The sequence below is a fragment of the Peromyscus eremicus genome, chromosome 8b (assembly GCF_949786415.1).
Source record: "Peromyscus eremicus chromosome 8b, PerEre_H2_v1, whole genome shotgun sequence".
NCBI classification, from domain to species: Eukaryota; Metazoa; Chordata; class Mammalia; order Rodentia; family Cricetidae; genus Peromyscus; species Peromyscus eremicus.
This window is the reverse complement of record NC_081424.1, coordinates 19730242-19745213: the sequence shown is the minus strand read 5'-3', so window position 1 is coordinate 19745213 and position 14972 is coordinate 19730242. Positions and strand designations below refer to the sequence as shown.

General features: G+C 44.8%; 1 pseudogene; it reads left to right on the top strand.

Moving 5' to 3' along the window:
• The first annotated feature begins 7832 nt into the window (after positions 1–7832).
• On the top strand, positions 7833–8313 carry LOC131918784 (large ribosomal subunit protein uL6-like; annotated as a pseudogene).
• Positions 8314–14972: the final 6659 nt, after the last annotated feature.

Genomic DNA, 14972 nt, shown 5'->3' with positions numbered 1-14972 from the left:
GTTTCTGTCACTCTTAGTAATTTCAGAGCTGGAAGTACTTTAACAATTTGACTTTTTGTATTATTTTGAGACACATAACCTTGTGTAGCCAAGGCTGACCTAATACTTACTATTTAGCCAAGGCTGGCCTGGAGTTCCTGGTCCTCTTGTCTTGCCTCCCGATTGCTAGGGTGACAAGTACGTACATTGTTATGTTCCAGTTAGGGTTTTGTGCCACTGTTCATCTTACATGTGGCACAGCTCTCTAGGTATGTGGGGACCAGCACATAATCCTTTTCACTGTCACTCTAGTGCACACAAAGCAGTAATAACTGCCATAGAGACACTTCACTGGCCTGTCAGTTCAACCTTTAAAGTGAATAGGTTAGGCCAGGTGTGGCCCTATAATCCCAGCCTTTGACAGGCTGAGTCAGGAGGGTTGCTGTGACTCAGATGTCATCCTTGGCTCCACAGTATGTACCAGACTAGCCAAGGTCAAACTGTGATTGAAACCCTGTCTCAAAAAACGAAACAAAATTAAAAAAACAAACAAACAGACAAAAAAAACAACACACAATGGATGTTTGGGAGATTGTTCAGTCAGTAAAGTGCTCACCTTGAAAGCATGAGGACCTTGGTTCAAATCCCGGAACCCATGTAGAAAAGCCAGATATGGTGGCGTGTGCTTGGAACCTCAGTTTTGGGGAGTAGAGACAGATGGACCCTTTGGGGCTTGCTGGCCAGCCATCCTGGCCTACTTGGTAAGCTTCAAGCTAGTTAGAGACCCTTTCCAAAACAAGGTAGATGGCTTCTGAGGAAGGACACCCAACGTTGACCACTGATTATCCCATGAATACCCGTACACGAACATGCATCATGCATGCCGGACCACTGATCGTCCCATGAATACCCGTACACGAACATGCATCATGCATGCCGGACCACTGATCGTCCCATGAATACCCGTACACGAACATGCATCATGCATGCCGGACCACTGATCGTCCCATGAATACCCGTACACGAACATGCATCATGCATGCCGGACCACTGATCGTCCCATGAATACCCGTACACGAACATGCATCATGCATGCCGGACCACTGATCGTCCCATGAATACCCGTACACGAACATGCATCATGCATGCTGGAACACACAAACAGAAACAGAGAATAAATTCCCCAGTGAATGAAAGTTTTTTAGGCCACTCTTTATGCTTGGTGGGAGCCTTAGTGTCATGGCGTGGTTGAGCCACTAGAAAGCAAGCATTTACAGCAACTGTGTTCTGATGTGGGAACAACCTTGGTTTAATGGGATTTTTTCCTAATGATGTTTAAATATTGCTTGCTGTTGACTTCCCAGTGCCTGCTGACACTCAGGGAGGATGTGCGATACCCAAATTGGGAACCAGGTGACTTTGTCATCACCAGTGATCTCATCCACAAAAGCAGAATGCCAGGCACATCTGAGTCTTGTTGAGGGAAACAGACAGGGAACAAAAACAAGATGGGAAAATCTCAGAGGCTGGCGGAAAGAAAACGGGCTTTGATGTAAGCCTGTCATGGAGGATGAGAAACAGGCTAACAGTCTGGCCTTCAGCGGACAGGCCCAAACATCAGCTCTTCCCTCAGCCTTTGCCAGGGCCTCTGGGTCCTTGTCCTCCTGCCCCTGCCCTAGCCCTCCTCCGTGTTGAAGACTGGTGTGCTCCACCCACCCCACCCCCACCCCTGTAGTTTCTGATACACTTTGGGGCCTGGTTCCAAATGTCACTTCATTTCCCCTTTCCAGATGAGCACCTACCTTCCACTCAATGGTTCTGGTCTGCTTTTTGCTTTTTATTTCAGATTCTTGGTTCACAGAGAAGAAAGGGTGTAGGTAACCATGGGACACAAGCCCAGCAACCTGGGCTGAGGGTAGAGACTCTGGCCAGCCTCCCACACCCCTGTCTCCCAATGGCTTTGAGGTTGTGGGGACGCTAAACCTCCAGTTTGTAATTCAGGAACTGGTTGGAGACAGTAGGTTTCGGAACACACTTGATCCAGCTCTTCCTAGGAACCGTGTACGCTGCCTGACAACCACAAGGCAGCCGCAGACACACAACCAGACACACAGCCGTGGCTGACAGCGCTGATGTGCAGATGAAGCTACAGAATGCAGAGGGAGCAGCTGAGTCCCCGCGTCACTTGCCCGTGTATGTGTTGATCTTCAGAGCTGTTGGAAATACTTAGGTGAGAGCCAAACATGTGGAAGTATGAGGAGCGTGTCAAAATACATTTTATGTTTTCCCAGGTTTTTTAACTAACTGTACAGTTGCCAGCAAAGTAGAGACTAGATCCACTTTGAGGAGACAGATACCTTTAATCCTTAGGATTGTACCGAAGTAGTAGTTCATAATAATTTTATACTGGAAGTACAAAGTTGATTTTTAATGATGTGTTTTATTGTTGTTAGAGAATTATTTTTAAAGGTGGAGGATCTAGCCAAGCGTGGCTATGTTCCGATAGTCCTAGCACTCAGGATATGGAGGCAGGAGGATTGTGAGGTTTTATTATTATTATTATTATTATTATTATTGTTATTATTATTTTTATTTGATGTGCATTAGTGTGTGAGGTCCCCTGGAACTGGAGTTACAGACAGTTGTGAGCTGTCATATGGGTGCTGGGAATTGAACCCAGGTCCTCTGGGAGAACAGTTAGTGCTCTTAACCACTGAGCCATCTCTCCAGCCCCAGATTGTGAGGTTTTTTTTGTTGTTGTTGTTTTGGTTTTTCGAGACAGGGTTTCTCTGTGTAGCTTTGTGCCTTTCCTGGATCTCTCTCTGTAAACCAGGCTGGCCTTGAACTCACAAAGATCCACCTGCCTCTTCCTCCCAGTGCTGGGATTAAAGGCGTGCGCCACCACCGCCCTGCTCGGATTGTGAGTTTTAAGCAAACGAAAGATATATAATGAGTTGAAAGAACCCTGTGCTATGAAGAGAAATCCTCTCTCTCTCTCTCTCTCTCTCTCTCTCTCTCTCTCTCTCTCTCTCTCTCTCTCTCTGTGTGTGTGTGTGTGTGTGTGTGTGTGTGTATGTGTGTGTCTAAAGTTCAACCTCTAAGACAGGTGAGGGGGCTGGCATATCTGAGACTTGGCTTTGCCACCTTCAGAGGAGCTCAGTGTAAATGGGGGAGTGATCCAGCAGGTCCCTAGAGAGAACACTCCTCGTGTGCGGCCAGCCCTTAGCAGCATGTGCACCACACCCATCCGTGAATGGAGCACTTTTTACCCCGGCGTCATACTTCTTCAGGAAGGCCACAGAACCATAAACTTGTGTTTATTGCAGTTACATACATGTAGAGAGTAGTTCTCTCCCAAAGTGATCGTGCACTGACTTAAAAAAACTTTGAGCAATTAATTTAATTACAAGTAAAATTTTCTAGGTTCGTATTGAATGTTAATTTTCCCAAGTAAAACTTTACTATCATCATACTGATCATCATGCAGCTAATATGTAAGTTTTCAAGGCATATTTATTACATGATTTCATTTGGTCTTTACAATAACCAGTACTATTCACTCAGGTAATATCTTATAAATGAAAATGCTCCAACATTTAAGTTTTGGGTTTTTTTGGTTTTTTTATACAATAAACATATTTTGTTTGCTCACTTCTTATTTCTTCATTAAAAATAGTGACTATAAATAAAGTGTGAAAACTATCTGTTGGTTGTTTACCATGTGCTAATTTTCAGCATTTTGAAAGTATTAACTCATTTAATGGTTTTGACTGTGTAACTTAGTTTCTCCTCATCTCTTGAGTGTTAAATGACTGCATACCCCAGGGCTCTTTTCTATGCTGGTGCATTCCTTGGTACTTGAATCTTAGGGCTCTCTGAACGCATCTGTCACCCAGTGGTCCCCACCTGAGCTCTTGACTCTTGTCCACCATGTAGGTGGTGTTTCTATTTGAGTATCGGAAGGATATTGCAACCTCAACATATTTCATATTCTAAATTACAGAGATTTCTATAACTCCTTGAACTTAGTTCTGTCCTAGACTTATCTACCTCAGAAAATTAAAGAGAGACTGCATGTTTCCGGTTGTTTAGACGAAATCTTCAATAATCCTTGAAATTTTACTTCCTTTTGTACCTCACATCCAGTCTATTAGGGAAGCTTATGGACTATGTGCTTGGAGTGTATCCAGAATTTGAGCATTTCCCACATTGGCTTCAGCATACCAGTCTAGGCACTATTGTCTCTGACCCCCCACCCCCTTCATGCTGCCCTCATAGCAAAGAACTGATGATCCCCTCCTTAGTGAGATCATCTTACTTCTTACGTCACACCCCCTACCCGCACTCGTGCTCATTCAAAGACAAAGTCTTCAGAATGATGAACTCTAAGGCCCATGAGCTGGCCTCGGTACTGGATCTCCTTGCTCTTCTCATGTCTGTTTGTTTGGGGTTTTTTTGTTTTGTTTTGTTTTTTTGTTTTCATTTTTTTGGTTTTTCGAGACAGGATTTCTCTGTGTAGCTTTGCGCCTTTCCTGGATCTCACTCTGTAGACCAGGCTGGCCTCGAACTCACAAAGATCTGCCTGCCTCTGCCTCCCAAGTGCTGGGATTATAGGCGTGCCACAGAGCCTTGTATTTGCTGTTCCATATTGTATTAAAGGGTTGCAACATTAGGAAGATTAGAACCACTGCTCCAATTCCTTTTCCCAGGGTGTTATGGCCGAACACGAGCCCCATAGGTTCAAGTGTTGAATCCGTTTTCCCCAGCTGGTGGCATTATTTGGGGAGGCTGTGGAACCTGTAGGAGGTGGAGCCTAGTTGGTGGGAGTAGGTCCCTATGGCCTTTGAAGGCCATACTTAGCCTAGAGCACATTCTCTGCTTCCTGGTCCCCAGATGAGGAGAACCTCCACCATGGCTCCTGCCCCTGAACTGAGCCTCTCCACCGAGTCTTTTTGCCATGGTTGAAGTAAAGCCTCTGAAACCGTGAGCCAGGAGCAGCGACGGTTCCCCAACGGTGCCCTTGTGGAACGGAACGACTTGTGTAATCACTGTCCTGCAGGCTTGCTAAGGTGTGGAAGAATAGTCACTACTAAGGCCTATCTCTTGAGTCTGAGCACTGGATCAGGTCCAGGAGCTAACCACAGAGTTGTAACTCTATTGGGACAGTTTCTATAAACCTCTTCATGGCGCTTTCTTTAGCTACACTGACCCATGCATCAGAATCTTCTGGGGCCTTCTTAAAATGCAGGGAGCTGGTCCCTACTCCCAGATTCTATTCAGTAAGTCTGAGCAAGACTCAGAACGGGCAGTTCTTCCTCGTGGTTTCTAAGGTGACGCCTGTGCTGCTGGTGCAAGGCCACCTTTTGGAGGATCATGGGTATAGATCGGGTAATATATCGCCTGCCACTTCTTGCCTCCAGGGACTCTGGTCATTTCCACTGTGCTCTGAGTCAGTTTCAGCACCAGGCATTCTGAATTGGCTGCTAGGTGAGGTACCTAGTCTCACCTTGCTTTTGGCAGCCTTATCACCTGACTTTGATTATTCTAGGATCTCACTCTCCGCTTTGATTAGTAATTGGCTCTTGGCTTACCCCAAGGAAGAGGCATGAGCCTAGGCTAGGGCTCTGCAGCTGAGGCCCCAAGGGGTGGGAGAACTCAATTGTGTGCTGTTAGCTGCCCACACTTGGAACTGCAGAAAATAGGAGCATCCAGCAGAGCGGAATCTGGGCAGTGATTTCAGCATCCACCAAACATCTACCATCATGTATCTGGGGCCAAGACACAAAATTTGAGGTAACAACCAAATACAGTGACCAGGATAAATATTTGTAAAACAAAATCTTTTGTTTTCTTCGAGACAGGGTTTCTCTGCGTAGCTTTGGTGCCTGTCCTGGATCTCTCTCTGTAGACCAGGCTGACCTCGAACTCACAGAGATCCGCCTGGCTCTGCCTCCCGAGTGCTGGGATTAAAGGCGTGCGCCACCACTGCTGCCCGGCTTATTTGTAAAACAAAGTATTTTTAAATGATAAGCAGAATATCGAATTTTTTAAAAAGATTATTTCTTCTTTGCCTCCAGCCCAAATATAGCTTAACACACACCATCCCTCACTGCAATGAGACTCTGTGAAGTCATGGGGCTGTCTCTTTTCTCATGGATGCACCCCATTAGTTAGAAGAGTGTCTGGCCCATAGTAGGTATTCAACAAACATTTCTCAAATGAAATATTTAAGGCCTTGGAAGGAGTTATTGCCGTTATCAGGATTTCCCACTTTCCTTCTCTCTTCCCACGATTTCTCTACCGTGTTTACTGTATGTGATAGGTTGTCTCCATAAGACAGGAGACTTAGAGAAAGCAGTGGGTGGCTTGGGGAAAGCACCTGGGCAAACAGGATGCATCCCATCACAAAGGGCAAGTCTGAGGTGTGCGTGTTTACCCTCTTTATCACTAGACCTCAGAGGTGAGTAGAATGTTTCATTGTCCTAACACAAATGTCGGCTTCCAGAAATGTCTGCCTATCCTATAAATAAAAAAATAAAAATGAAAAAATAAAAATAAAGCCTATAAGTTGTTTTAGAATTCCAGAACCAAAAGTTAAATGGAAAATTTGATATTGTAGGGCAAGTGAAGAGAATGCTCAGCTCAGGGCTCCTGGGGGCATTCTGGGTGGTCTCAGCAGGTGAAGAAAATCTAGCCTGGACTGCGGTAGTTTAACACAAGATTCAGGAAGAGGGTGTCACTAGGCGCCTGGCTCCATAAGCCCCTCCCTCCTTACTATATTTATGTACATACCACTATTACTATATTTATGTACATACCACCAGTTTTTTTTAAGGCAGTGATTCTTTGGCTCAGATAAGAATCTCTGTGGTTTAAGTGTCGTTCACTACAGAAAAATGAGACTGTGTCCCACCAAAGTGCAGAAGGAATCCCAAGTATCAGATCTCCCACTCCATTTAAAAACAAAGCCCATGACTTTAATCCCAGCACTTCCGAGGCAGAGGCAGGCAGATCTCTCTGAGTTCAAGGCTAACCTGGTCTACAGAGCAAGTTCTAGGACAGCCAGCAGCTACACAGAGAAACTCTGTCTTGAAAAACTAAAAAAAAATTAAATAAATAAAGCATGCCCCTGCCTAATAAAAACCTTAAACGTGAGAAACTTAGGAAGCAGGTGAGCTGTGTCTGGTTGTTGGCCCCTCTTTAAGGCGAGGGAAATAGATGAAGATGGGATTGAAAGAGTCTTGTTCTGTGTGCCATTTGATAATTCTTGTTCTGTGACACCTGTGGTGCTCAGGGTCCTCTGGAGTGCAGAACCAATAGAATAAATATATCTTAAAACAGTTTATTAAACCAGCTTACCGTCAAATAGTACCAACAGCTGAATCACACTTGAGAGGCTGAGAACCCCCAGGAGCTGCTCTGTCCTTGGGTCTGGGAGCCTCGGCCATCAGAGTAGTCCCACAGTGACAGTCTCACACTGGAGAGACTGAAAACCCATTCAGCACTTGTTCAGTCCAAGTCCAAATCTGGTACTGAAAACAGTGTTGTTGGGGTGGGGGGGGGGCGGTCGTTGGGGAGAGGTCTGTCCCTAGAGAGCTGCTGGGCCTTAGTCCTAACAATGGAAACACTGGTCGTCTGGAATCAGCCAAGGAATCAGCAATGGAAAAATTAACTCAGTGGCAAGAGGGAAGGCCGAACATGCAAAAGTCCAGTAATCCTCCTTTGCCATGCCTCTTTTTTATCTGGACTGCCCCCAGAAAGTACTGCGTACTGCTCACGTTTGGGATAGGTTATCCCACATCAATTAACAAAATTAAGAGAATTCCTCACTCTTTGCTGCAACTGCTTCAAAAATGAAGAACATTCTCAGCAATCAGACTGTCAGCCTTCTGGAAGATGTCAACATCACTCTGAAAGGGTGCATAGTCACTGGGGCCCGTCTGCAGAGACTTCAACCACATCTACACAAAGCTGAGTCTCCTTGGAAAGAAAATGAAGAGGCTCCAGGTTGACAAATGAGAAGACAGAAAGGAACTGGCTACTGTCTGACCTGTCTGTAGTCATATGTGGAGCATGATCAAGGGTGTTTCCCTGGGCTTCTGTTACATAATGAGGTCTGTGTATTCTTGAATCATGTCGTCATTACAGAGAATGGGTCCTTGGTTGAAATCCAAATTTTCTTTGACCCACAGACTTCAGATGAGGACAGGTATTGTTTGTTCTGTCTCTCAAGCCCAGAAGGATGAGTTAGTCCTCGAAGGAAACGATGCTGAACTTGTTTCAAATCCAGTGGCTTTGGTTCAATAGGCCACAACAGTCAAAAAGGATAGCTGAAAGTTTCCAGATTCCAGATGGAAATGTGTGCGAAAATGGATCAGATATGCAGGCTGATGAGTAAGATTTGAGTTACCCAGCTCCAGAAACAAAATCCGAGATTATAAGTACGATTGGTGATGTCTTTGGGGACAATAAACTTCTTTTTAAAAAAAAAAATTCCTCAATTGAAGCTCCCTACTCAGGTGATTCTAATTTGTAACAAGTTGACACTAAAACCAACTATCACATGAGAGAATGCTCATGCTCCATGGCAAGGTGAGGCCTGAGGAGAATGTGGGAGAGTAAAGATATGAGGATGAGGGAGAGATGACCATTGTGACCAATAGTAAATTCGCCATGATATTAGACATCACATGATGTATGGACATGCATATTATATATATAAAAATATATTATATATAATATATTATATACAAAATGTACATTATTAGACAATATATGTGTATATATAGATAATATGTAGACAATACATAGGTAGATATTTAGTTTACACAGAATTATGTTAGAAAAGTATTTCCAACCATGCTTCATAGATGAGCACAAAACCCAAGAGGATGTTAATGTTTCAAGGTCACAGGCCAAGAAATGGATTATGGTAGAGCTAGAATTGTTTGATTCCAAAGTCAAGCTCCTGATGTAGATGTGAAGTACACCAGGACACCTTCCAAAGAAGTCACCCTCCACGGAAGAGCATGACAGAATGGCCAAAGCCATAATGATTCTTAACCTCTCTCTCATTCAGTCATCACTCACTTTCAGAAAAAAGGAGGGGGGAGCCACCTCCTGGTGACCAGGGTACCTCCTGGTGACCAGGGTAAGTGCCAGGCTGAGGGTGCTTCTCTTGCCCACTGCATTCAGACCTTGTCAGCTACTCATGTGGTCCAAAGCAGAAAAGCCATTTTTTTCTGCCAGACTTGGGCCCCACATCTAAGAAATGGTGCATGGAGACTGCAGAGCAGCTGTGCCTGGAGGGCCATGCAGCTTCGTTCATGGAGTATGAGGCCCCCTGGACACCAGCTACATGTGGAGAATATAGTACCCCTGGAAAACGGTCCTGCAAAAGACTATGTTTCATTTTCCTTCAAATGCACCCAAAGTCACTTTATAGGGAACTTTCTCTCACGTTTCAGAACTATACTCTGAACCACGGTCCTGCAGGGGGTTTTGTTTCCTGCCCTTGCTTGCTTTGAACACTGATTGTTCCCAGAAGCCGCTGGATGGGCAGCCTTGGAAACACAAGCTGGGCCAGCCCATCCACCACTAGGGGGCATGACGTCCCCAATAGAGGAACCCAGCAGGGCTGCAAATGCACAGCAGATTTCCTGGCATTCAACTCCTCATCCTGAAAGTGTTTCTTCCAAAATCCACCTCGTTTGGACACCTGCAGAAGAGGTGTGCCATTTGATAATTCTAGGAAAAACTTGCTTCATCTGAAAATGCGGGCGCGGGAGGAACCTCGCTGCAACAGAGCTTCAAATCCCCTGAGCCATTGTCAGGCCTGTTCTGGAGAACCGTCATTTAATAACGTGACTCTTCCGGAGGTGCTGGGTAGGAAGTCACACCCCACAGACACCAGGTCCTCAGAGAGATGCTGTCCATCAGTCACTAAAACAAAACAAAAAACCAGAATCTTGATAAGCAATAGGCACTTTAACACCCAGACAAATCAGGGTGTGGGTGGGAGTGACCACCGAATGGAGCTGTTATTCTCTAGGTCTGTGGTCTTCTGAACATCAACAAACAGCATCACTATGTACCACACACTGTATACGAGGCAGTGGGGAAATAATGGGTCTCTGCCTGCTGAACATTACTTTCTACAGAGAATTGTGTACCCTTAGGGACAAATCTGATATTCCTACATAATCTGTAACATCATAGCTTGTGGTCTTTTCAACTACACCTCCCCTCCTTATCTGTTCCACCTTAAAACTGCAGTTTCCAAGAAGCCAGATCAAGATTGCCCTTGGCAAACTTCAAGGTTTTCCTTTTGTTTTGCAATTCTGAGACTTGAACCTAGGGCCTTGTCCATACTAGACAAGTGCTCTTCTACTGTGCTACAGCCCCAGCTTCACACTGTAGGCTTTTGTTTCTTTCTTTGTTTCTGGGGGCAGGGTGGTTTCTAGACAGGGTTTCACTGTGTAGTCTTGGCTGTCCTGGAACTCAATCTATAGACCAGGATGGTCTTGAACTCAAAGATTCTCCTGTCTCTGCCCCCTGAGTGCCGGGATTAAAGGCATGTGCCACCACTGTACAGCTCACACTTTAGTTTTTAATCTGCTTTTACTTCTACGTTTTTGGTGTGTGGTAGGCTCAAGAGAACTGCAATGATTTTTCTAAGTCCCCATGATGTGATGCAGTTCCATTGTTTGAAGACGCTCCCCAGCCTCCCTGACCAGGTTATAAACATCACCTACTCATTAACTCAAGAGCCACTAGAACTTAGATTGGCTCTTCAGGGCTCAGCCAGTCAGATGCACACACAGTTGTCTGACTCATCCACAGAGGATGCGCAATCCACCCAGTGGAAACATTATGACAGAAACAGGCCTCTCTCTTCCTTGGAAACAGTGCCCACAGCATTTAGTATCCCTTTGTCAAATCCATTCTCTAGTCTAATTTTCTGACCCTCCTTCTGACTCAGTGAGCTACCCTACTACTTTCAGCAAAATTTTATTTAAATCCACAAAGATGAGTTTTGTTTCTTGTAGCTATAAAACTCTGATATACACAGGATGAAAAATTAAGCCATTGACCCATCCTTTAGGAGCTTAGCACCTAAATGGAAGAAAAAACAGGACATTTCTGAGGGATATCCAATGTATTAGCACCTACTGTACCAGACAGATCAGCAGTTAACAAGCAGAGTATCTGGCTATAAGGAACTTGGTCTCTGGAAGAATGAATACCTCAACAGGAATGACATATTTACTTAAAAAAGCTTTCGATCTTGTGCTGGATAGTTTTATATCAACTTGACACAAGCTAGAGTCAACAGAGAGGAGGCAACCTCAATTGAGAAAACTCTAGAAGACTGGGCTGTAATCAAGCATGTAGAGCATTTTCTTTATTTGTTGTTGTTGTGAGGGGGGGTTACCACATTGTGGGTGGTACCACCCTGGTCTGGTGTTCCTGGGTTCTATATGGAAGCAAGCTGAGCAAGCCATGAGGAGCAAGCCAGTAAGCAGCACTTTTTCGTGGCTTCTGTATCAGCTCCTGCCTCCAGGTTCCTTTCCAGTTTGAGTTACTGTCCTGAATTTGATGATGAACTGTGATGTGGAAGTGTAAGCCAAATAAACCCTTTCCTCTTTAAGTTTCTTTTGGTCATGGTGTTTCATCACAGTATTAGTAACCTTGACTAATGTAGAAGTTGGTACCAGGGAGTAGGGTATTGCTGTGACAGGCCTATCATGCTGTTTGTTGTAGGAATATGGAGGAGGACTTTGGGACTTTGAACTAGAAATGTGGTTGAGCACTTGAAGTGGGGCTTACTGGGCTCTCCTCGTAGGAGCATGGAAGACAGTGGTGCTGAGAGTGATATAGATTACAATGACCCGGTTCAAGAGGTTTCAGAGGGGAAGAATATTAGTAAGTGGCCTAGAAATTGTTCTTGTGATGTTTTGGAGAAGAATGTGGCTGCTTTCTGCCCTTGTCCAAAAAAAAAAAAAAAAAAAATCTACCTGGAACTAGATTGAAGAGTTTTAGATTAATGGATTTGGCAGAAGAGATTTCAAGACAGCCCAGTATTGACTCTGTCAAGTGGTTATTAACAGTTACCCTCATGCAGATCTATAATGAAAAGGAGCAAGCTGAGCAAGGAAAAAATGAAAAATGTACAGTGTGAGGATACAAAGGAGACCCAGGTAGTCTAATGTAGCTAATTCTCAAGAAGATAAAAAGTTTAAAGAAAAGCCTGATGCTAAATGGAATAAAGGGAGTGGTGACCTAAGGGCAGGACCCCATCCAGGTGAGCTTCCAACTTGGGAAAAGGAACTAAAGAAAAGCCTAAGTGGTGAAGGAAACCATGGAAAACAGAAGGCTGATGCAAATGTAATTGAAGGACAGGACCAAGTTCCAGCCCATCAAGCAGCAGAACTTGGCAGCTTTGGCCATGTGGTTCTGGCTTTAGAGTCAAGATTTCAAGAAAGGGTTTGTGGAATCTCCCTTGGTGATTAAGGAAAGCCGCTGCCTGGGCCAGGGGTTTTCCTGCATGGAGGCCAAGACAGGCCATTGTGTGAAGCTGTGTGAAGCTATGCAAGTGAGGCTTGGATTATATTGGAGACCCCAAGATGTTGTGGAGTCATCATGAGATACCTGCCAAGGAGAACTGCTAACAAGGTGTGGAACCAGCCCAAGAGAGAGAAGTGTGTTGCAGTCAACAAAACTGAAAGGAGTTAGAGATCTGAAAAGTCTTTGACATTAAACATAAAGAAATAGGGTTTGGAGTTTTCCCTGCTGGTTTAGGTCTTGCTTTGGTCCAGTATTTCCTCACCATGCTTCTTTCTTCCTTCCTGTCTGAATGGTAATGTATATTCTATGCCATTGTATGCTGGAAGTAATAGGTTTTCTGTACCCCGATAATCGGTTTCTCCATCGATGCAGTAGGCCACATCAAGCCAAATTAAAAAGTAAAAGACCAGGTTTACTCTGGGCAAAGCAGCTCCTGGGTGACCCTCCAGCCCCCAGAGATCCAGGCAGAAGAAGTAGGTGGGAGAAAAATCACGTGACCAATCTAAAGGAGGAAGCTCAAATACCCTGTAGGCATAGAATGATGGTGTGTCTGTCACAGCTGGATTTGTACCCAATTATAACACTTTAGGTGGGGATTGGGCAGCTGGCAGCTTCAGGGGAGGAGATGCAGTGACCAGGAATGCAGAATTAGGCTTTTTGGCAATCTCCATTGGAGATTCTCTGGGAGGGTAGGGTTTGGAGAGAGAGAGAGAGAGAGAGAGAGAGAGAGAGAGAGAGAGAGAGATAGGGAAATGTGGGCTTTCGAAGAGGCGAGATGCTCCAGCCAAACAGGAAGTATGTGATCTGCTTTTTGATTTTGGTTTTATAGGGGATTACAGTTAAGCAATTGCCATGAGTCTCAGAGGAGACTTTGAACTTTGGACTTATACAGTGTCAAGACTGTTAGAGATTATGGAGACTTTGAAGTTAGACTGAATGAATTTTTGCATTATGACATGGCTACAAGTCTTTGGGGGGCAGGGAGTGGAATGTGGTGGTTTGAATAAGAATGACACCCCATTGGCTTATATATTTAAATGCTTAATTATCAGTGAGTGGCACTATTTGAAAGGATTAGAAGGATTAAGAAGTATGGCCTTGTTGAAGTATGTCAACTGGAGGTGGGCTTTGAGATTTTCAAAAGCCCATGCCATGCCCAGAGTCTCTCTTTCTCTGCCTGTGGATCAGGATGTAGGACTCTCAGCTACTGCTCCAGTGCCATGTGTGCCTCCATGCTCCCCATGGACTCTCTGAAACTGTAATCAAGTCCTCAAATAAATGCTTTATTTTATAAGAGTTCCCTTGGTCATTGTGTCTTCTCACAGCAATAAAACAGTGACTAAGACAGACATGTAAAGACTGAGATGGAAACAGGAAGGGGAACCCGACCCAGCCTAGGTGAGGCACGTGTGCTATGGGATGGTCTGTTTGTCAAGTGTGTTGCTAATTAGTCAATAAATAAAACACTGATTGGCCATTGGCTAGGCAGGAAGTGTAGGCGGGACAAGGAGGAGAATAAAGCTGGGAAGTGGAAGGCTGAGTCAGAGAGACACTGCCAGCCGCCACGATGACAAACAGCATGTGAAGATGCCGGTAAGCCACGAGCCACGTGGCAAGGTATAGATTTATAGAGATGGATTAATTTGAGCTGTAGGAACAGTTAGCAAGAAGCCTGCCACAGCCATACAGTTTGTAACCAATATAAGTCTCTGTGTTTACTTGGTCGGGTCTGAGTGGGACTGGCAGGTGATAGAGATTTGTCCTGACTGTGGGCCAGGCTACACACGTGTGCTGTACAGTCTGTTCTTGCTACTATAATGAAGTATCGCAGACCCTGAAATTTATTCCCCACAGTTCTGGTGCTAGAAAAGCGAAGATTAAGGCACTGGGGGATTTGCTTTCTGGTAGAGGCTGTCTGTTCTTAAGGTTGCATCATCTTCCTGTTATCTCACATGGTAGAGGAGCAGCAGATATTGACCTGGAAGCATTCTGAGAACTCTCTTATGCATCCATTAATCCCACTCATAAGGTCAGAGCCCCCATGCTTAGCCACTTCCCCTGAAGCCCAGCCTTTTGACACCACTACACTGGAGAGTAAGCTTCCATTTGAATTTTGGAGGTGTATGCATTCAAACGTTAGCACTGTTTGGAAGAAGAGGGCCATGATATTTGAGTCAAACCTTAAGTGTAAGACTAAGTCAAAGGCAGAGGCCATGAGAAAAGAGATAGTATTTCCTGTGTCAAAGATCACAAGATAGATTCATCATGGTGTGGGTTAGGTGAGTAAGCAGCTTGCTGTTGCGAGAACCACTGTGTTCCCAGTGAAGAACAACAGTGTTGATGTGGGCAGACATAAAATGAGGGGAATGCAGTGGGCAAAGGAATAGGCTCAACACTTTACAGGACTTAAGTGCCGAGGTAGGAAC